General features: G+C 35.8%; 1 long non-coding RNA gene across 1 annotated transcript; it reads left to right on the top strand.

Moving 5' to 3' along the window:
- The first annotated feature begins 510 nt into the window (after positions 1-510).
- On the top strand, positions 511-22,068 carry LOC129509777 (uncharacterized). Its single transcript, XR_008664401.1, has 7 exons — positions 511-693; positions 4,939-5,015; positions 5,982-6,019; positions 7,327-7,442; positions 8,326-10,756; positions 19,076-19,142; positions 21,867-22,068. It is a non-coding gene; the product is annotated as an uncharacterized LOC129509777 (long non-coding RNA).
- The last annotated feature ends 1,379 nt before the right edge of the window (positions 22,069-23,447 follow it).

Below are 23,447 nucleotides of genomic sequence, written 5' to 3'. Positions count from 1 at the left end.
CAATGTTTTTTAAAGATTTTATTTATTCATGAGAATACACAGAGAGAGAGAGAGAGAGAGGCAGAGACACAGGCAGAGGCAGAAGCAGGCTCCATGCAGGGAGCCCGACGTGGGACTCGATCCCGAGTCTCCAGGATCATGCCCTGGGCCGAAGGCAGCGCTAAACCCCTGAGCCACCCGGGATGCCCACATCAATTTTTTTAAACAGACACTTTGAGAAAGCTATTTTAAATTAAATTGTCTATATTAAATAGCTACAGATTTTAAAATGTTGGTTACTTCCAGCAAATGCATCAACTGTGTTTTTAAATGGAAATTTCTAATTTAGTTTTTAAGTATATATGGTAAATTCATTGTTTCTGGTATACTGTCTTGAGATTTGACAGATAGTGGTCATGTAACCACTATCAAAATCAAGATGCAAAATCATTCTGTGACCATTCCCACATTCCTTTGTGCTGCCTGAGAAATTTTATGGCCCTTAAGATACTGCCTGTTTTCTGACAAGGCAATTTGCTTTATTATTTTTTTAATATTTTATTTATTTATTCAGAGAGACACAGAGAGAGAGGCAGAGACACCGGCAGAGGGAGAAGCAGGCTTCCTGCGGGGAGCCCGATGTAGGACTCGATCCCAGGACCCTTGGATCATGATTTGAGCCAAAGGCAGATGCTCAACCACTGAGCCACCCAGGTACCCAAGGCAATTTGTTTTATTTATTTATTTATTTATTTATTTATTTATTTATTTATTTGGCAATTGCTTTAAAGACAAACCTGGACTTATGTGCATTTGGAAAGTGAGGCAAAAGATTCCATAGAAAGCATCAATGAATCTGATTTTTCGGAATAAAAGAAATTTTTTGACTTTATTAGTTTGGATAATGACATATACCTTCCCATAAGAGGTACTCTAAGCATGCTTACCTTTGAATTCTTCAATGATTAAGTTCATTGGCTGCCCATGGTTTTCTTTTCTTTCTTCTTTTTTAAAAATTTTATTTTTTTGAGAGACAGAGAGAGCACAAATGAGTGGAGGGGCAGAGGAAGAGGGAGAAGCAGACTCCCCGCTGAGTAGGGAGCTGGGTGCAAGGCTGGATCCCAGAACCCTGAGGTCATGACCTGAGATGAAGACAGATCTTAACTGACTCAGCCATGAAGTACCCCTGACCATGGTTTTTCAACTGTACCCAACAACATGTGATTACTAAACCTGCCTCTGATTATCGGGCTTACAGTTTCTTTTGCTTCCTGGATATTAGAAATTACCTGCTTCTACAGAATCCAATGGTCAATTCTCCTGCTTATATTGGTCTCCCTATATTTGGTATTCTGCCTCCAGTATCTCACAGGATCTCCTAATATGGAATATTGGAGAGGAAACATAAATAAACATGTGGTCAGTGTTTTCCAGCAAGAGTTAATATTCAGACCTAATATTGGACCTAACAGACACAATAGGCAGCATGTCAAAAGTTCACATATTGCCAGTTTAAATAAGTTGTCTCACTTGTACATGCCGTGTATGACAAGAGGTTCCACCAAGGAGTCTCCAAATTTCTCATTTTGCAGAAGAGAAAATCACAATGAATTTTATTAATTAGAAAAGAATAGTTTCTTCACACATTCAGGACTCACATAGGGAATAAACCATGTTTATAGACAAAAATTCATAAGAGTAAAAAAAATAGAAATTGCGGTCTTGTTAACTTACAATTTTCACATGATTCCCAAATGAAGAAATTCTGTAACTTAAAGAAATCATCCAAATATATGTATTTTATATGTGTGTATGTATATATATTTATTTTTAAATATTTTATTTATTTATTCAGGAGAGGCACAGAGAGAGAGGTAGAGACATAGGCAGAGGGAGAAGCAGGCTCCCAGTGGGGAGCCCAAGGCGGAACTCGATCCCAGGACCCTGGGATCATGCCCTGAGTGGAAGGCAGATGTTCAACCACTGAGCCACCCACACATCCCTATGTATAGTGTATATTTAAATGTGTGTGTGGAAACATGAATATTTCAGAAGACATTTGGAGAGGTGAGGAGAAACAGTCATGTTTGTAATCTATCTTTTTCATAGTAAAAGACTACAAGTGTGCTGGAGAGTAATTTGCTCTTATCTATAAATTTTAAGCTGCATTTATTATTTGACTCAAATGCAACTTCTAAAAGTCTAGAAAAAATTGAATGAGCATAAAATGACCTGTATAATCATATTCAATACAACACCTAGCAAAAGGATTTAGCAATACCTTAAAAGGAATTGTGTATACTTGTATATATTTATATGAAGATATATCATTGACTGTTAAATGAAAAAAGAGAGAAATATCTTTATTCTCCTGTTTCTATTTTTATCTATCCATCTATCATATATTTATCTGTATCTATCTATTATCTATCATCTTTAAGGCCAATATCTTCAAATCTTTCTCAGCTCTGTCTTCATAAGACCTTCTTTCTGTGTCTGCATCAAATTTCTTTCTGTCTCTCTTTTATAAAAATCCTTGTGATGACATTTAGGGCTTACCAAGATAATATATGTATTTAGATATGTATACATAGATATACACATATGTATATGGACTATGTGCAGTATACGTACGTATGCATAGTACATAGTATGTATACATATGCTATGTCTGTGTATATGTACATAAGTATATATGCATCTATATATGTGTAGATGTAACATTAACACATATTATTATATATAACGTGTTATTATATATAATATATATATATTATATATATCTGTCTGCTTCTCTTCATCTTTCTCTGTATCTATCATGAATAAAATATTAAAAAATATAGATATATACATGCATATAGATACACACATACATACAACTGCATATATTTATATATACACATATGTATATATTTGTGTGAGATTTTAGTATAGTTGTATATTAAATATGTACATATATGCATATATTCAAACATTTGATTCACTTTCGTGATTAATTTAAAAAACTCATAGCCTGTTGTGCACCATAGACAGTATCTCCTGCTCTTATTTTTTTTTCCCTGCTCTTAACCTCAATATGTGTAAGAGAACTTCAGTTTAATTTCTCCACAAATGTGCCAAAAGGATTTGCCTGCACAAATATCTCGGATGGTGTCTATGTAAATATTTCAAGGAACTAATGTAAACACAATAGTCACTTTATTATGATAAAGGTACATTTTTTGCACTTATCAGATTTTGTACTCTCCCATTAAGTTGGCATGGGGCAGTGCTAGATTCAAAGATTCTTTTCTAAATCTTGGCTTTCTTCACTGATTAAAAAAAAAAGGGCAGGTTAGATTAGGGTGACAAATATAAGTCTGACACATAGCCTATGCACAGACTTTTAATATTTTATCCTTAATATTTATGACAAACTCATGAGACAGAAATTATTCTCACGTTTAAAATCAGGAAGTTGTGGATTAGAAAAGGTCTGAATATTGTGTCAAGTTTACTCAATAGTAGATGAGATTTGAATCAGAACTTATATCTGCCAAAGCTCTTACCGCTGAGCCATATGGTGAAGCAGATTAGTTAAATAGCTCTGATTAAATCTCTTCCTACTTCAAATCCTATAGGGTCTTCCACTAAACTTTGAGGTAAAGATCAAATTATTCATCATGTAATTCAGGGAACATGCTTTCCTCTAGCCCAGGTCCCCAAAGTGGGTCATTCCAATGCCTATCTAGGAGCTTTTTGAACATTTCAGGTTGCGAATTTGTACTATAGTTTTACGAGATGTTCCCATTAGGGGAAATTGATTGAAAAGAATATGAGAACTCCCTGCATTAGTACTTAAGATAAGGTTTTAGGAGAATCTCCATTGGTCTCAAAATAAAAAGGTTAATACAAATCAAACCTCCAGTTAAGTCTGATATGCTTTTGGTACCGCAAAATACTAAGAGTCTAGGTTATGTGTCCAATTACAGTTCCCAAAACTCTTTCTTCTCTTCTTGTTTTTCTTTTTAAATATTAATTATTTATTTATTCATGAGAGACACAGAGAGAGAGGCAGAGACATAGACAGAGGGAGAAGCAGGCTCCATTCAGGGAGCCCAATATGGGACTCGATCCCAGGACTCCGGGATCATGCCCTGAGCCAAAGGCAAACACTCAACTGCTGAGCCATTCAAGTGTCTCTTTCTCTTCTTCTTTTGATTCTCCTTTTCTTCCCAACTCAATAACTTGGAAAGCTTTCATATCTCTTCTCTACCTTGTTTTCAAAGCACTATTTCCATCTCTCCTCCCCATACTTATGTATACATCTGATCAAACTGTCCCAAATCTGCTGCTTAGAGAAGATCTATTGATAATCCATTTGTCAATCTCACAAGGAATCTTTCATGGCTATTTTAGAGCCTCTAGGCAGAACACAGAGTACCTCAGCATCTTTCCTGCCACGAGCCATCTCACCTCCATTAAGCTCCTCACTACCAAATCAATAAAGGAGATTCCTCAGCTGGATGGAGATAGTTGAGAAGTAAAGGGAACCAAATAGGTACAGTCCCTACCCCACTTTCCATTGTGTCAGATGGATCAGACAGGGACTCTGTGAAGGTAGCTATGATGGGAGGCATGCTATAGGTCAGTCCTTCCTGAAATAACGGTTTCTATTTTCTGATGAAAAACTTAAAATTCTGAAGTACATATTTCTGTAAATGCAGCATGCCTCCTTGTGGGCTGAGCCAAGTTGGAAGAATAATAAGCTCCTACTTAAATATGCACAGAGGATTTGCCTGGTGTTCAAGTCCACACAAGGTCTTCTTTGTATGTCTTGATACTGTGGGTTGGGGAAAGTCTGCTCTAAGTAGAAATCTAGGAAAGTGGAAAAACTTCACCTATAAGAAAATTTCATTTGGAAATGGGCAGTTTGTCCCTGTGCCATATGTATAATGTCTCTGTGGGTTTCTTCCACAGTCTTGGTAAAATGTCTTTCTTCTTGACATGGATCAAAGCTATTTTTATCACTGCCTTGGCATTTCCTCATTATTCTGGTGAGTACATTTTCAGTCCTGGATGAAGCATTTCATGTTTCTTAGAAATGCAGCAAACAATCGCTATTATCTAGAAATGGAGGAGTTTGATTTTTCAGATTTATAAATCTTAAACTGGCAAAATGAAACAGAGTATGTTAGAAATACCTTTTAAAATTGTGTCAGTGGGTTGCTTTATCTCATTTCCCACCTTAGAGAGGTGGAGACAAAGAGGTAGGTTAGAATGAGCTGTACTCATAGAATGAACATGTTTTTTTGTTCATCTGTGACTAAAGATATTTACCTATTTTTTTCCCTTTTTTGAAGGTCAGATTCCATGGTTGTTAAATGCAAAGTGTGTAAAGTAATGATGTCTTCTAAGTCCGATCTTCCTTGAGAATCTGATTTGTTATTTGCCACCTCTGAGTCAAGGCTCTGTATAAGGGAAAACCTCCTTGATTCCTCTGCTAACAACTTATGGTCCTGAAAGCCCAACATGGCCCATGAATTTCAGAATAAAGTAGCTGTGTGGTAGTGGATAGATCCCTGATATTAGACCTCAGTACTAATTAATTAAGTAATAATTAATTTCTTCGTATTAAGTGACTTTTTGCAAGGCATATAAGTGGCATTAAGCAAGCCATTTTCTTCTCCAACTAGGATGTCTCATCTAAAAAAATGGAAAAAAATCACGACTATAATGTCTTACGGAAGGGTTTGGTGATTATTAAATAATATAAAGGTAATTTTCACGGAGTGAGATTGATTTGGAATTATCTTTCTGCATCTGAATTTACTTTGTAAACTTACTGTTTTGATACCACTATAAAAGGCTCATCTCATTATTTGCAGGGTTCTGATTAGGCAATTTGCATAATATTTTGCTACTAAAAGATGTAGGTACTTCTCAAGAGACTGATGGCTTTCTCCTCTTCCTCTTCTTATTTTTAATTTGTGTGTGTGCGTGTGTGTGTTGGTTGGCCACAGAAACTTCTTTTGATCCTCCACCAGAAGACCGTAAAATGGTAAGTTAATACTGATTACTTAGGGAATTGTAATGTAAGACTTTAATTTTTTTATACCATAAGTTTTAACAGCAAATTTCACTGTGTACAGCAGAATGATCCTTCAAAAGTAACAAACAGACCAACAAACTGTGTTGTTATTATACTAAGTTCAAGAAACAGAATCTTGCCAGCCATATAAAATCATTTGATATTAAAGACAAAGTAAAGATATCCCATTACTAAAAAATTCCATCACTGGCCATAGCCTAGTTATAGACAAGTATCTGTTATGGGTTGAGGAATGTTTAAAGAAGAATTGTTTATCCTAGCGAAACATGAGGATTAAAAAAGCAACAATTCAATTTATCAACAGTAGATAAAACAATTATCATATGTTCACAGAGTGGACTATTACAGAGAGGTGAAGAAAATGAGCTACAGTTCTAAACATGTGAATAGATAAAACTTAGAAAGATATTTGAAAAGCAGACCATGTAAGAATACACACATTATTGTTTATTTATATAAATAACCAACATGGCCATCCTTAAGCAAATACATATCTACATGGTTATATACATATACGCAACCACTCATATATATGATTTCAGAAAAGTGTGATAATCTGAAACTATCAGATTACCTAGTAGTGAAACTATTGAGAAAGACAAGGGAATTATAAAAAATTGTTTATGATTTCTTGTGGTATGAAATATAGTTGGCTTTTAAACAGCATGAGTTTAAACTGCATGGGTCCACATATATAGATTTTTTTACAGGAGTGCAATCTTCCTTACAATTTTCTTAATATTTTCTTTTCTCTAGCTTAATTTAGTGTAAGAACACCATGTATAATACATACACAAAATATGTGCCAATTGACTGCTTATGTTATCATAAGGCTTCTGGTCAACAGTAGAGTGTTGGTATTTAAGTTTTGGGGAGTCAAAAGTTATATATGGATTTTCAACTATGTGGGGTTGGAGAGTCCATACCTCCAAGACCCTCACTGATCAAGGGCCATCTGGGGGAAAATCTGACCCAATATGAGGAGAAGTGAAGGCAGAGTGTCTAAATTATAAAAATACATTCAACCATTTATATGTTTTGAAAAAAATAATGTTGGGTTTGTAAAGATATACTATAAATATTTTATGTATAAGTGGACTATGAGTACCTGGATGTTTATTTTTAAACTTCAATGTAGAATATATTTATTCCATTTTGATGCATGGCATTTCGTATTAAGATTAAAGGACATTTTATTTTAAATATTCATTACTTGATACCTTTTATGTTTTATGTTGTCTTTTTATGTTTAACAGCCAAACTGTGATGTGTATATACATCAGTTACATTTTTGCACAAGAGAAATGGACCCAATCTGTGCAACCAATGGCCAAACTTATTCCAATACATGCGTTTTCTGCAGTGAACAATTGTAAGAACAGAAGACTAAATATGGCTCTTCCAAAATAATGAAGAAACCATCATAAAATGATAGAAAAACCCATGTTTTTGATAGCCTGGGTGCAGTACATACAGAAAATAACTAGTCTCTGTAAAAGCCACAGAAACACACTTGTACTTTTCCCTGAAGTTGTCATTTCTAGAAGCAGTTTTATATTTGACCTCTCAAATATAATTCTGTGGATATTCTGCAAATGCATAAATCAATTAGCTGAACTTAATTTAGTTATTATGACTTACTGACAGTCTAGTGACTGATATAGTTCCAAAGTCCAGATGATAAATGATAGTCTCCATGGTGTAGCTGCAAACTAACTTGAGCATAAATTGAGCAAGAAACCCTACTAGCTACAGAACTCTGAAATCCATCACAGTGGGCCCATTCATGCTAAGAAGGGCTCCTCTGATGCTCTGTCTCTTGAACTCCGTGACACACTCCAAACCTTCCTTAGTAGTAGAACATTCTCGAACCTTCCATGAAAACTCCCTTCTTGTATCCTTTACTCAAAAGGAGTTTGCAGTCCTTAAGTTTGGTCAACTTTTCTGCATCATCATTTTCTATCACAGGTATTTCTTCTCTTTTAATCAGAAAAACCTCTAATCTTATCCTCTCTCAGATCTGTGCAGGCTCCAAGACTGAGTCAGGACTGAGCATGTAGGAAGAGTTAAACACTCAGGTGTGAGGGGAGCATGTGCAGTGCTCCAGAGCAGGCAAAACCCACATACTTGTAGCATAGCCTCTACAAACTACCCCATTTTTAAATTCTCATTGAGAAACATTTATTGCAATATCTAGGTAGTTTCAAATGTTCTTTTAATACTTTCTTTTTCTTTCCCTTTTTCTTTCTTTACAGCGAGAGTGGTGGAGCATTTAAGTTTGGTTATTACGGTAGATGCTGATTTTGCCTGAGCTACACAATCCTCTGGCTTTTATTGTAATCCAGTTTTGTGGTAGATTCTACAACCAACCTCCTCAGTCAGAGTTTTAAATTCCTAAATAACCAAAGACTTCTGTGGTATTCAAGATGGGATACAAGATGTTGAAGAATTTTCCTAAGACCCTACGACTGAAAGATTTTTCTTCTCTATGTCTAATTATTCAAAAACATTTGAAAACTCTTAATTATGTGTTTCTAAATATAAAACCTAGTGCAATTTAAAATCATAATATTTCAATCAATATAATGTTCAATAATATTATCCTCTTAAAATTCTTTCTTTGGTTGGTTGGGTAGGTGGGTTAAAAGATATGAATGCTTTTGGTAACTATAATTTAAAAATATTTTCAAAGATGAACATATAATACATTACTTGTTCATTTATTAAAAATACAGATACTTGGGCTCCCCTTTATCTTAAAGAATCAAAATCTCTAGGAGAGAGATATGGGAACTTTAATTCTAATATGTACTCCATTGATTTTATGATTATCAATGTCAGGCGATATGGACTTAAGTTCTGAAACATAGGTCTATCATTGAAAGACTTGGAGAGTCTGTTAAAAGGTATTGTAAGCTTTCTGAGGTTTGGGAGAAAAATTGTATTATTTTCTTTCTGTCTCATAAACCAGTCAAGAGATAGGTTGATGATCCTGGGGTTCCAGGCAACTCAGTGATGTAGTTTAATCCATCTATAGTCAAGTCCGATACTTCTCCATTTCTTTCATCTCTCAGCTAACAAGAAACACATTTATTTAGGTGGCCATATGCTCATTTAAAGCTTGATTTTAATGGAAGAAATGTATATTGATTACTAGAATACAAGTATCAATCTGCTACACTATCAGGCCTGCTCTCCTTTTCACTAAACATTTCCACCTTTAAAGGAATGATCTATGTGGGAGTTATATATTCATTTACATTTTTAGTATTGATTCTTAATGAAAGTATCCATTAGAATGCAGACATGCAGAATTAGAATGCACAGTATATAAATGCATTCAGCCACTTTCACAACCTTTTTAATTATAGAGGACATGTATAAAAATATTCAGTGAATGCTGGCAATTTTATAAATGAATTTTTTCCTTTTATTTAACATACTATTTTTTTTTAAAAATCATAACTATATGTTAAGCCTTGTATCAATGGGAAGAAAAAGTTGGTAAAGAAAGCAGATACTACTGCTGTCTTCCGTGAACTTTGGGTATACTGGTGAAAGTTAGTTTCCATCAACAATGGGAATTCCACTTTCCCACATGACTATTTTCTACACAAGCTTTGTGAGTCAGCTTTTACATCCCCCACATCACGTAATTTAATTCTTAAGGAAATCTTGTTAGATGGGCATCAGTTCTGCATTTTACCCCTAATGAAAGTGAGGCACAGAAAATGTAGCAACATTTAAAACTGACACTTGATAAGGAAAAATATAGTGTTTTCTTGCCTTGGGATAAAATTCACAAAACTTAAAGTTTGCCATTTTGAAGAATAAGTTTTTTAGTATACATTCATTGACAGTGTTGTACAATCATCAGTATAATTCTAACATATTTCCATCATTTATCCCCCCTTCCAAGAAACAAAGAACAACCACACACTTCCCAATTTCCTGTATATCAATTCCTGAGAACCATGAAACTATTTCTTATCTCTATGAATTTGCCTATTTGGATATTCCATATACATGGAATCCTGTAGTATGTGTATGATTTTCATATGGAAGTGAATCTACTCATCTATTTATTGTGTGTGGTCTTTCTTTGAGTGATTTCCTGCACTTAGCACAGTGTTTACAAAGTTTAACCACATTGTAGTATGGATTAGTACTTCTTTCCTTTTTATGACTGAGTAATATTCCACTTGTGGGTGTATCACATTTTATTTATCCATTGTCAATTCACAGACATTTGGATTATATCTACTTATTGTATTTAATGAATAATATAGCTCTTGAAGTGTGTTGGAGTTGAATTATTCATCCTCATAAAACAAGTAAAAAATAAATCACTAAATGATCAATTTAATGTTAAAAAATAATGACTTCCATATAGTCACATAGTAGAATGTTACATAGAGATGAAAATAAATGAATTATAGCTCTGATATCAATATATATAAAGATCACAAAGGAGTCTAAAAAGCAAGCCATATAAGAATATATATAGTATTGTTTTCTTTGTAAAAATTACTATGATACCCTAAACTATGCATATATATGAATACATGTGTAAATTTGAAATGTATAAATATTTACATTTTGTGAATATATTTTTTGATATGCAGTGAAATTACAGAGGAACGCAGGAAATAATGAACAGAAAATTCAGTTTGGTGATTTCCTCTGGTAAGAGGGGCAAGGGAGATGTGGTCTGCCGGGGAAGATCATGAGTGTGGGTATGGATTTGCTACACTATAAAAATACTCATGCTAATTACTTGGCCTTTTTCTTAGTAGAGGGCTTATATATGTTAAAAAATTGGTAACTTTAAAAACTTTCTACTGAGTTGCAGGTACACAGATATTTGTCTTTGTACCTATATACTGATTATATTTACCTTATTTCATATGTAAGACATTTCATATAAAGATGAATTTTTTCAAATGTTCATTATCCAATAAACTTATGTTGTCTTTCTGTTTTACAGTCAATATGTGAAGTGTATGATAGTCCTGCACAAAGTTGCATTAGAGGATATTATCCAGTCTGTGCAACCATTGGCTGCACTTACTGTAATAAATGTGTTTCCTGCCTTGCCGTGAAATAAGACCACAGCAGTAAATCTGTGCTTCTAAGTAATGAAACACCAATTACAAAATCTTAGTACCCAAGATCTTAGCACCCATGTTGCTGGTACTCTGAACACAGATACACAGAAAATAACTAATATATCTGTAAAAATCAAAAACACACTTGTATCTTTCCTTGAAATTCTTGTTTGTAAAAGTCGTTTTGTGTTTGAGCTCTCTGAACCCTAATCATGCTGGGTGTTCTGGAAACATATAAATCAATTAATTTAACTATGAATTACTAATGACAGATTCTCAACCAATATGACATAATTCCAAAGCTCTGATGGTAATCGGTAGACCTCTGCTATACTCTAAAATCCATTAAATGTGTGACTCCTGGGTGGCTCAGCAGTTGAGCGTCTGCCTTTGGCTCAGGGCGTGATCCCGGAGTCCCACATCAGGCTCCCTGAGAGGAGTCTGCCTCTCTCTCTGCCTGTCTGTCTGCCTCTCTTTCTGTATCTCTCATGAATAAATAAATAAAATCTTTTTTTAAAAATCCATCAAATTGGCCCACTCATGCTGAAAAGAAACTCCTCTGATGGTCAGGTTTGTCCCCTGAGCTTCATGAGAACCTTTCAAACCTTCTTCAGACTGCAGGGCATTCTAGTACACTTACACCCAAACGTCCTTCCCTTTCTCCTTCAAACTGAAGGAATTTGTGGTCTAATGCCTCTGCCAGGCTTTCCTGCCTTGTCCACATCTTTTTCTCATAGATGTTTCCTCTCCTAAAATCTTTGCTTTACAATTCCAATGGTCATCTGTTTCTCAGGAACCACTCTCACAATCACTAATCCTTTCCTTTCTCAGGTAAGAGCAGGCTCCAAGGCTGAGGGCAGGGCTGAGCAAGTAGGAAGGGTCAGTATCCTCAGAGCAGGGGTGCCTGGGTGGCTCAGTCAGTGAAGCCTCTGACTCTTGATTTCGGCTCAGATCATGATCCCAGGGTCATGAGATCAATCCTGACATTGGGCTCAGCATGGAGCCTGCTTGGGATTCTCTCTTGTCTCCCTCTCCCTCTGCACTACCCACCCCACCCATCCCCCGGGCACCTGTGCATGCTCTCTCTCTTAAAAAAAAAAAAAAATTACTCACAGCAAAGACCTGCAGGCTTGGGAGAAGGCAAGGTCCAGAGGTTTCTAGAGTGGAGCACAGTGTCTCCCTGGAGTCCACGTTCTAGACTTCATGAAGAAGCACTTTGTGCATTTCTCAGGAGTTTAATGTATTCTTTTAATAACTTATTTTTTAAAAATTTCTCTTTTTTTCTACAGAGAAGGTTCTAACAAATTTAAATTGTCTCATTTTGGAAAATGCTAACTTTTGATGGAGTTATATATCTGTAGGGATTTTACTGTAATCATATTTGCAGTGGATTCTACAGCCAATTAGAGTTTTTGCAATCAGGGTCTTAAATTCCTAGAAAACCCCAGGTGAGTCCTCCTATTGGACACAAAATGGAAAACTGGACATTCAGGCTTCTTTCTAATTCTAAGATCCTGGGATGTCAGGGTTTTTATTCTCTATGTTCAATTATTCAATGATACCTTGAAAAAGTAATATATTAATTGCATGCCTGATAACATATAACCTAATGTAATAAAAATTCTAGATATTTTGCTTAATAAAATGCTAAGTGGTATTATTTTTATTAAAATGCCCTTTATATCTTTGGCTGAATAGTAAGTTAACACAAATGCATATTTTTGGTAATTATAAGGAAAAAATTTTAGAACTAAAAAAGTTAATTTCCAAATATTATATTACTTGAGTGTTTATAAAAAGTAGATATCTGAGATCTTCTCTTTCTCAAAGAATCAAAAACTCTTTTTTTAAATAAATTTATTTTTTATTGGTGTTCAATTTGTCAACATACAGAATAACACCCAGTGCTCATCCCGTCAAGTGCCCACCTCAGTGCCCGCCACCCAGTCACCCCCACCCCCTGCCCACCTCCCCTTCCACCACCCTTAGTTCGTTTCCCAAAGTTAGGAGTCTTTCATTTTATGTCTCCCTTTCTGATATTTCCCACTTATTTTTTCCTCCTTTTCCCTTTATTCTCTTTCACTATTTTTTTTTTAAACTTTGTGAACCAGTGTTTATTTTTTTTTAATTTTTTATTTATTTATTTATGATAGTCACACAGAGAGAGAGAGAGAGAGGCAGAGACACAGGCAGAGGGAGAAGCAGGCTCCATGCACCGGGAGCCCGACGTGGGACTCGATCCCGGGTCTCCAGGATCACGCCCTGGGTCAAAGGCAGGTGCCAAACCGCTGCGCCACCCAGGGATCCTCTTTCACTATTTTTTATATTCCCCAAATGAATGAGACCATATAATTTTTGTCCTTCTCCAAGAATCAAAAGCTCTTGAGATTTTCAATCATAGCCATTATAATGAGTGCATTTATTCTTTTTGTAATAGTTAAAAACACTTTATTCAAGATATTAAATTTATACATATATGTATGTATACGTGGCCTTAAATAAAATATAAACAAAGATTAATAGAAGACAGCATACCAAATATTAAATTTGTTGCTTCTCGGTAACGGAATTATATACGTTCACTTTTCCAATTTTCTAAGTCTTTCATCTTAATAAGAAACATGTAGTGGGCTCAGTGGTTCAGCATCTGCCTTTGGCTCAGAGCGTGATCCCGGAGTCTCGAGATCAAGTCCCACATTGGGCTCTCTGCATGGAGCCTGCTTCTCCCTCTGCCCGTGTCTCTGCCCCCCCACTCTCTCTGTGTCTCTCATGAATAAATAAATAAAATCTTAAAAAAAAAGAAACATATTTACTATCATAAGAGAAAAAAATAATTTTCAATAAAGCAACAAAATATCTAAAGACTTTCAATGCTAAATAGTTGAATTTTACCTGTCCTAACATTCCCAATGATAGATACCAAAATGTTTCCTCCATTTCCCAGGCTGACATTCTGAGTCAGGCTGGGCTTTATAAAGATCCAGAGAAGAATGGAAAGCTTTCTGGGTACTCTTTCATTCAAGCTGAATATCTTCAGCTTGCACAGGAGTGATTCCTATACACCCCACAATGCTTTCTGAGCTTCTAACTGAGCATGTCTATCTTGCCTGTTCTGAACCCGCTTATCTTTACAAACATCCTAATGCTGCTTAGTTCCTCTGACACCAGTGTAGATCTATTAAACAAACTCCACAGGGCACATTTGGTGATGATTACCAAAGTATCCCCATCACTCAAAATTGTAAATGCAGGTAACGGGTTAGCACATAACTAACTGGAATTCCAACCCAGATTCGTAGTTGCCATTTATTCAAGGACTAATGAATTAACTGTGCATATGGCACCATTCTGGGTACCATCAAAGAATCTAAACTCTTAAATGAACTATGTACCCCCAAAATAGGAAGCTAAGTGTCTTAATAGAGCCGTTCATGGAAGGGTCTGAAGAAGTTTAGAAATGAATATTTTTTCCATCTCTGTGATAAAAGCTGTTTTATAGAGATGGCCATTAGTGACTACAGGGTATCAGTTGATTATGATACCCATGTTAATGGAAGCACAGTCTGCCTTAAGAACTGTGCTTAAAGGGATCCCTGGGTGGCGCAGCGGTTTGGCGCCTGCCTTTGGCCCAGGGCGCGATCCTGGAGACCCGGGATTGAATCCCACGTCGGGCTCCCGGTGCATGGAGCCTGCTTCTCCTTCTGCCTATGTCTCTGCCTCTCTCTCTCTCTCTCTCTCTCTCTGTGTCACTATCATAAATAAATAAAAATTAAAAAAAAAGAACTGTGCTTAAGGCATCTAGTGCTAAAAATCAAGGAAAGAGCCTTTCCACTTTTCCTATACCTGGCTCTTTGTTCACTTCCCAACTTCCTCTCATCTTTAGTTCTTTCAGGACTCCTATAAAAAAACCATATACCATGTTTTGAAAGATGTCTCAGGCAACCACCAATATAAATGTTTCCAGGCAAGGGCACTATTATTCAACTTGACACTTTTCAGGTCCAGAAATATCTAGATGTCACAAAAATGTTGTTTGTTCTACACCGTGGCATTGTACTTATAAGCTCTACAAGAAAACTTAAGTAGAGAAACATGGCACTTGTGATTGGAAGGCTCAAACTAATAAAAGACGCCAATTTTTCTTGAAGTGACTCAGAATCAAGAAAGAAAACTGTCAAAATCCCAACAAGATTTTCTGTAGATAAAATCAAGTTTACCTTGAAATTTATATGAAATTATGAAGAAATAGAATTGCTAAAATAATTTGAAGAAACAATTTGGAAAAGTCAAAATACCTGATTTTGAGTCTTAGTATGTATTTATTATATAGACATAATAATCAAGACAATGTGGTAGTGGTGGATATGTATCTTCGATATATTTAATATGTATACATGTTTCATGTGTATATTCTATTCCACTGACGTGTATGTACACATATATTGTAGAGTGCAAAATGGAGTCTCTCATGTCAAGCAGAGACCTGTGTCAAGCAATGACACAAGCAGTTAAAGGTCATATATCTCAGAGATATCAAGACATTGGCCGGGACCAGCATCTGCTGACACTTCCAGAACAGATAACCAGCAGAACCAGAGGAGGTCTGCAGGATCCTAAAACTGATTAAATCTCTTTAAAAAGGGAAGGATTTTGAGAGCAAACTGTCAGACTCTTCAGACATGATCTCTTTATGTCTGACCATTGAAAAAGGAAGCTGCCTCTGGAGGCTCCACCCTATTGATGTCCCTGCAGAACAGAAATGCTCCAAGGCTTGAACGTAAAAAGCCTAAGTGCCGACATCTGATCCAGATCAGACCGAAGCCTTATCTCAATTGCATGCCCACAAACTTACTTTGCATTTGGTTCATTAACTTCCTACATCCTTCTGTTATCTTGTTTGTTATGTGGTTTGTCTTCTGTCCTGCTCTGTGTGCTGTGTAAGAAGCCAAGTTTCATCACATGGTGAAATGTCATTGACTTTGGAATTCTGAACCTACTTTGTAATTGTGATTTCACTTTGCTTTATGACTTAATAAAGCTGACATGGAAGGATACAACTCATGTGTGCGCCTTCATAGCATGCTCATGAGTTGTGTCCCACATGTTCTCTTAGTTCTTATAAAAACCTCATTAGACGTTGGCTCCATTCTTTAGCAACATGAAAGTGAGATGGGGAGTTTCACAATATTTAAAAGCTGCCATTCTGGTAATGAAAAGGCAATTTTAATAGAGAATCTGCTATCCTTTTACTTTTAAAATAGATTCATTGAAATATTTACTTAGCAAAAAAAAATCATTCTTAGGTATCCAGATTTTTGTAAATATACAGAGATACATAACCATCAACACAACCCAATTTTAGGTTATTTACATTATCCCAGAAAAGCTTCTTTTAACCTGATTGCAGGTAATCTATCTTCCCACTTCCATCTCCAGACAACCTCTAATCTGCATTCTTTCCCTATTGCTTTGTCTTTTCCAGACGTTTCACATAGATAGAGTGAAGCAATACATAGTTGTTCATAGTTGCTTCTTTCACTAGGCATAGTGATTTAGCAGTTCATATACTTCAAATTATCTATCGGGAGTTCATTATTTTTACATGATGAATGGGGTATTCCATTTTGCATTGATTAACCATATTGCGTTTATTTATTTACCAGTTGATGGGCACTTGGATTGTTTCTACTTTTTGGTTATTATGAATAATGATATTAAGAATATTATGGTGCAGCTGGGTGGCTCATTGGGTGTCTGCCTTTGGCTCAGGTCATGACCTCAGAGTCCTGGGATCTAGCACCAAGTGGGCCTCCCTGGTTAGTGGGGAGTTTGCTTGTCTCCCTCTCCCTCTCCCCTGCCTGTGCTCTCTTTCTCTCTCTCTCTCTCAAGTATATAAATAAAATCTAAAAAAAAAAAAAAATTAGGTATACAAGTATTTGTATGAACATATGGTTTTTGTTTCTTTTTCTCTTGGGTGAATAGCAGGAATGGAGTAGATGGTTCATATGGTGGATGTTTGTTGAACTTCTTAAGAACCTGTTATCCAAAGTGGCTTCTTATGTTCTCACTAGCAATACATGAGGTTAAACTTTGTCTACATCCTCATGAACACACTTTTTAATTCCCTTTTTTGATTATAGCCATTGTGGCATTTATTATTTTCATAATACCATTTAAATCTTTAAATGAATTCTGTGTATATACCTTATGGTCATAATTTTTTAAATGTCAAATCATAATAAAATATATCAAAATATTAAAATTGGTTGCATCTGCATAATAGAGTTAAGGTTTTATTTTTTATTTTTTTTGCATTTTTACATCTCTTTTGCTTCCCTTTGTAATGAAGATATATTTACTATCATAATGGAAAAATTAATTTCAATAAATAAAAAGGTGTCAATGTATTTTATTGATAATCTGACCTAATTTTACCCAACTTTACATTCCTCAGTAGTGATACTAGGTACCAAAGTTTCTCCTACTGTCCCCAGATCGACAGGCAGAGTAACCATTGCTTTTATTAAGCTCCAGGCAAGAAATGAAAAAAATTCTGGGCACTCTCTCAAACCAGCAGAATGTCAGGATATAGTCATTATTGCCATCTGCTATGGACTGAACGTTCATGTCCTGCAAAATTCATATATTGAAATCTTAATCCCCAAGGTGGTGGTGGAGAGAGATAGGCCTTTGGGGAAATAGAGCATGAGGGCAGATCCTCATGATTAGGATTCGTGCTCTTTAAAAGAGACCGCAGAAGGCAGCCCAGGTGGCTCAGCGGCTTAGCGCTGCCTTCGGCCCAGGGTGTGATCCTGGAGACCCGGGATTGAGTCCCAGTCGTCAGGGTCCCTGCATGGAGCTTGCTTCTCCCTCTGCCTGTGTCTTTGCCTCTCTCTCTCTGTGTATCTCATGGATAAATAAATAAAATCTAAAAAAAAAAAATAAAAGAGACCGCAGAATACTAACTAGCTTGCCCTTCTGCCATGTGAAGTTACAGGGAAATGTGGCCATCTAGGAAGCTGGATCTCACCAGGCATTAAATCTGCTGAGGCCATGATCTTGAACTTCCCAGTCTCTGGAACTGTGAGAAATAAATGTTTGGTGTTTATGAAGTACCTTGTTTATGGTATTTTTGTTATAGCAGCTAAAACCCCATCCATTCATAGTGCTTTTAAACCAGTAAGTGGGCACTCAGAAATTAGCTTTTCTGAACCATCATGTTCTTTTACAAGAGTCCTTTTGGTGTTGTGGTCCCCCAATTCCTCTGTGGTAGGGCTATTACACTGTATAAGGCACATGGTTGCAAGTAGTGTTGTGTTTTGCTGATGATTGCAAAAGCCACTTCACTAAACATAATTGTAAATGGCAATTACTACCTAAAGTGGGAAGGTTGTCCAAAATAATATTTTCAATTCATACAACAAATATGAATTGTGCAACCTGAAATTATACAGTAAGGGATGGATATAGAACCCAAAGGTCCAGGAGGAACAGAATGGCTTAAGAAAATGTATTGTAGCCATGACCAAGGAAAGATCCCTGGGTTTCCCTTAACCTGGCACCCAACTCAAATGCATCTGTCCTGCTTTTTCCTGAGTCACCACAAAGAGTCCTCTAGCCTCTAGTGACTCTCCAGATATATATACAAAGTCTAGATATCCTGAACTGAATAAATGCTTCAGACAACCATCAGTCCAAATGCAGGTAGAGAGTAAACTTTAACAAACTGTCCAGTATGAAAAATCCAAAGTATGTTAACCAGAGTTTCATTTGTTTTATACCATGACATAGCACTTAAAATCCATACATTCTTTGAGGAAATAACATTTAATAAAAGATTCATAAAGTAACATGTAATAAAACACTATATGTTGAATGCCATTGTTCTATGTTACAGATTATAACAGCTGAATTATTTGAAATGACTCTAATATCAGGAGCCATGGCAAAACTTGCAAATACAGGTACTTGTGGTATTTGTTTGATAAATAATTTACACACAATAGTAAATCATTCAATTCACCAAGGGTAGATTAATAAATATCAAAGGACCAAAATAATAAAGAAAAAATTCACTTTTTTTTTGAAATTCACTTTTAAAAATGTGACATAGGGATGCCTGGGTGGCTTAGTGGTTGAGCATCTGCCTTTGGCTCATGGTGTGATCCCAGGGTCCTGGGATGGAGTCCGGCATTGGGTTCCCTGCATGGATCCTGCTTCTCCCTCTGCCTATGACTCTCTCTCTCTCTCTCATGAATAGATAAAGATCTTTAAAAAATTAAAAAATTAAAAAAATAAAAATGTGACATACTTTCCATCTGAGGTTTCAGAAATGCTTGGGATACTTAATATTGTGAAGGACCATAAGTCTGGATTAATACATTCATATAACACTATTCAATAAAACCCAGCAAGGCCTAGCGTTTACCAATTTTAATGTTCTAAACTAAAAAAAAATTCGCTTTTCTTATAGTAGTAAATGTAGGTTAACCCTGCCAGATTTAGATATAGGAGATATGCCTAGTACAAGGTTTGACTGATTTTCATGGTTTTAGGTTTATTGAAATAAATTCACACACAGTAAAAGGAAACATCTATAGCTATAAAGTAGACAAACACAATTATGTAAGCCACTACACAATTATGTTACAGAATTTTTTCATCAGCTAAAAAACTACCTTGCACCATCTTGTCAATTCCTTCTACCAACCCCAACCTCTGAAAACTACTTACCTAATCTCTGTATTTGTTAACTATACTTAGGTTGAATTCCATTTAGTCACAAGATTACATAAATAAGAGTGAATTCCTGCATAGTCTTTAACTAGCGTCATGCAGTGCTGACCCTTTACATAACCACAACACGGTGACAAAACCAGCAAACTGACCGGGTATGCTAGTATTGACCAAACTAAAGACTATGCAAAGAGTTCACCATTTTTAAAAATGAATTCTACTTCTGCTTTTCCTCTTGATGCCTCAATCTATGAAACTTTCCACTTAACGGGAGCAGTGCCATTGGGAAGACTGGAGCCTGCTCTTGATTCCCATTTGCCCTATTTTTATTATCTCAGTCTCAAAGTCATAGTATTCTCTACCTTTTCCACAACTTTGGTGGTCAATGCATTATGTTCTTCATGAAACTATATTATATAATCCATGTGTCTAACATTAACTTCACTGGTTAATTTCAAAATCTTTTAGCCTTCTGTGCTAATAGGCAGCTTTTCTTGCTTGCTCTTGACCGATAAATCCATAGAAAAGAAGTCCAGTGCCCACCATTTTCAATTCTAGACTTGCATTTACTTCTCCCACAAACATCTTATGTCAGAACAATTGGTCTGCTGCACATTTCTCTGGTGGTGTTCTACATAAAAAATTAATATGCATACTTTCACTTTAGAATATTAAAGGAACACTTTCTAGACTTGAAAGAATTTAGGTTCTTGCATTGAATTGGCTTTGAACATTATCAGCTTCAGAGTAATGAAGCTTTCTAAATCCTAGATTTCTTCAGTGTTAAAAAATCACTGGAAGGTTTCAGGTGACATAGGGTCCACATATTCAACTGAAGTGTGGATAGTTTTAATATTTTATCTCTAGTATTTGTGACAAATCTATGGGACAGAAATTATTGCTCTCAAATTTAAAATACATTATTTTAACTGATTCAGTCAGTTAAGGGTACAACCAGGGGGATCCCTGGGTGGCGCAGCGGTTTAGCGCCTGCCTTTGGCCCAGGGCACGATCCTGGAGACCCGGGATCGAATCCCACGTCGGGCTCCCGGTGCATGGAGCCTGCTTCTCCCTCTGCCTGTGTCTCTGCCTCTCTCTCTCTCTCTCTCTCTTTCTGTGACTATCATAAATAAAAAATAAAGATTTAAAAAAAAATAAAAGGGTACAACCTGATTTTGACTCAGGTTGTGATCTCAGGGTCCTGGGATCAAGCTACATGTGGGGCTCTGTACTCAGCGGGCAGTCTGCTTGAGGACTCTCTCCTTCCGCCCCTCCCTCTTGCACTCACACACTTTCTCTCTCTCAAATAAATAAATATTTTTAAAAACACTAAAATACATAAATGTGCATTAGAAAGTTTAGACATGGAGTTCACAGTATTTATATGTAAATGGGATTTGAAGTGAACTCCCAAAGCTCTTTCCATTGAGTCAGTCTATATAGCTGATTGATCAGTTAGGAAGAAAATAACTGAAAAATCTCTCCTTTACTTTAAAAGTTTTCAGTAGTTCCCATGTACCTCTGAAGCAAAGATAAATGTACTTAATATATAATATAGGCCAGTGTCCCACCTAATCTCAATTTCCATCCCCAGCTTTCTTTTCTTCTATCCCAGAATTCACATTTCTGCATTCTAGTCCAGAGGTTCTCACACCTGACTACACTTGAATCTCACCTACGAGCTTTTAAAACACAGCAATGACAAGGGTTCATGTACTAATCATTGACTCATGGTCTTGATGGTGAATTGTTTCCAGGTGATTCTAACATTCTTCAAGTTTTGAAAACCACTTAGGACTTAAAACACTTGTTAAATTAACACTTGCAAACTCCTTTTGCCTAGTGTGATGCCCTTGTTCCTTTCCTTGTTCACCTGCCTGGAGTTTTCACATAGCTGATCTATCTTACAATCTATAACCACACTAACTACCTTCTTCGTTCTCATATTTCAGGGTTCATCAGACGAAATTATCTCCAAGGCTCCTGCTGAGAAAAGATGCAGTGTGAAATATTTGTGAGGCATCTCTCATGACCTGCTTTACAACCTCAAGGGAGGACACGAAATGCCTGTGTTTTGTCTGCCCTAGGCCATCTATCTTACCGCATAAAACTCCTCACTCATGTATCAATAAAAGATTTAGCTTGTTGAATATGGATGGTTGCATACTTGGTATGATCTCAATACCTTAAGTTATAATGTGTTTTGTGTGACCTACCTTACAGAATGTTCCATGTGTGCTTGAATAGAATGTGTATTCTGATTCTGTTGAGTGGAATGTTGTGATGTATCTGTTAGGTTCCTTCAGTCTGCAGTGTTGTTCAAATCTGTTGTTTTGTTATTGATACGTCTGGATGTTCTGTTATTGAAAATGGGATATTAAAATCCCCTGCTATTATCTGTTGCTGTGATATGCTCTGATTTCATTCCCTTTTTCTTTTGTGTATCTTCAAGAAGTATCATCTTTTTGATTACTGTGGGGCTTACATAAAACATCTTATGGTTATAGCAATCTATTTTACGCTGATAATAATTTAACTCCAATCACACACAAAAACTCTACACTTTTACTTTTCCCACACTTTATGTTATTGATGTCATACTTTATCCATTTTTAAATGTAACTTTTTATTGTTGAAAAAATACTATGTTTTTATCATTGAGTTGTAAGAAACCTTATATTTTCTGGATACAAGTCTCTTACTAGCTATATGGCTTGTAAAGACTTTTTGCCATTATGTGGGTTGCTTTTTCCCCTTATGGTGTTTTTCAAAGCATAAAACTTTTAGTTCTGGTGAAGTCCAATTTATCTGTTTTTTGCTTTGTTGCCTGTGCTCTTGATGTCAAATAAAAGAAATGATTGCCTTATGCAAGATCAGGAAGATTTTTCTCTTACATTTTCTTCTAGAGTCTTATCGTTTTAACTCTTGTTTACATTATGAGTTAATATTTGCATATGGTGTAAGATGGTGTCTAATTTCATTATTTTGCATGCAGACATTCAATTGTAGCAGCACTTTAAAATTATAATTTGCTTAGGAATAAATTAAACAAAAAAATGTAGAATAAAAATACAAAATACCGTTGAGAAAATTAAGACCTATATAACTAGAAATATATCCCAGACATGTTTTAGACTTGACATTGTTAATATGACCATACTTCCCAAAATGATCTACAGATCCAACACGTTCAAAATTTCAGATGCCTTTTTTGAACAGAAATTCAGAAGGCCATTTAACATACTTTCTGTAATTTCAATCCTCTGAAATGTATTCAAGTTTATTTCATAATCTAACATTTGTGATATCCTGTAGTATGTTCATATGTACTAGAGGTGAAATAGTATTCTGCTCTTTGGGGGTGAAATTTTCTCTGGGTATCTGTTAGATCTGTTGGTTTCTAGTGATCTTCAAGTCTTTAATTTCCTTATAAGTCTTCTGCCTATTTGTTATTCATTGAACATGGAATATTGAAGTCTCTAAGTACTACCGTCAAATTGTCTATTTCTCTTCTCCATTCTGTCAGGTTTTTC

This window comes from Nyctereutes procyonoides, unplaced genomic scaffold, assembly GCF_905146905.1.
Source record: "Nyctereutes procyonoides isolate TBG_1078 unplaced genomic scaffold, NYPRO_anot_genome, whole genome shotgun sequence".
NCBI lineage: Eukaryota > Metazoa > Chordata > Mammalia > Carnivora > Canidae > Nyctereutes > Nyctereutes procyonoides.
This window is presented reverse-complemented; position numbering and strand designations above follow the sequence as displayed.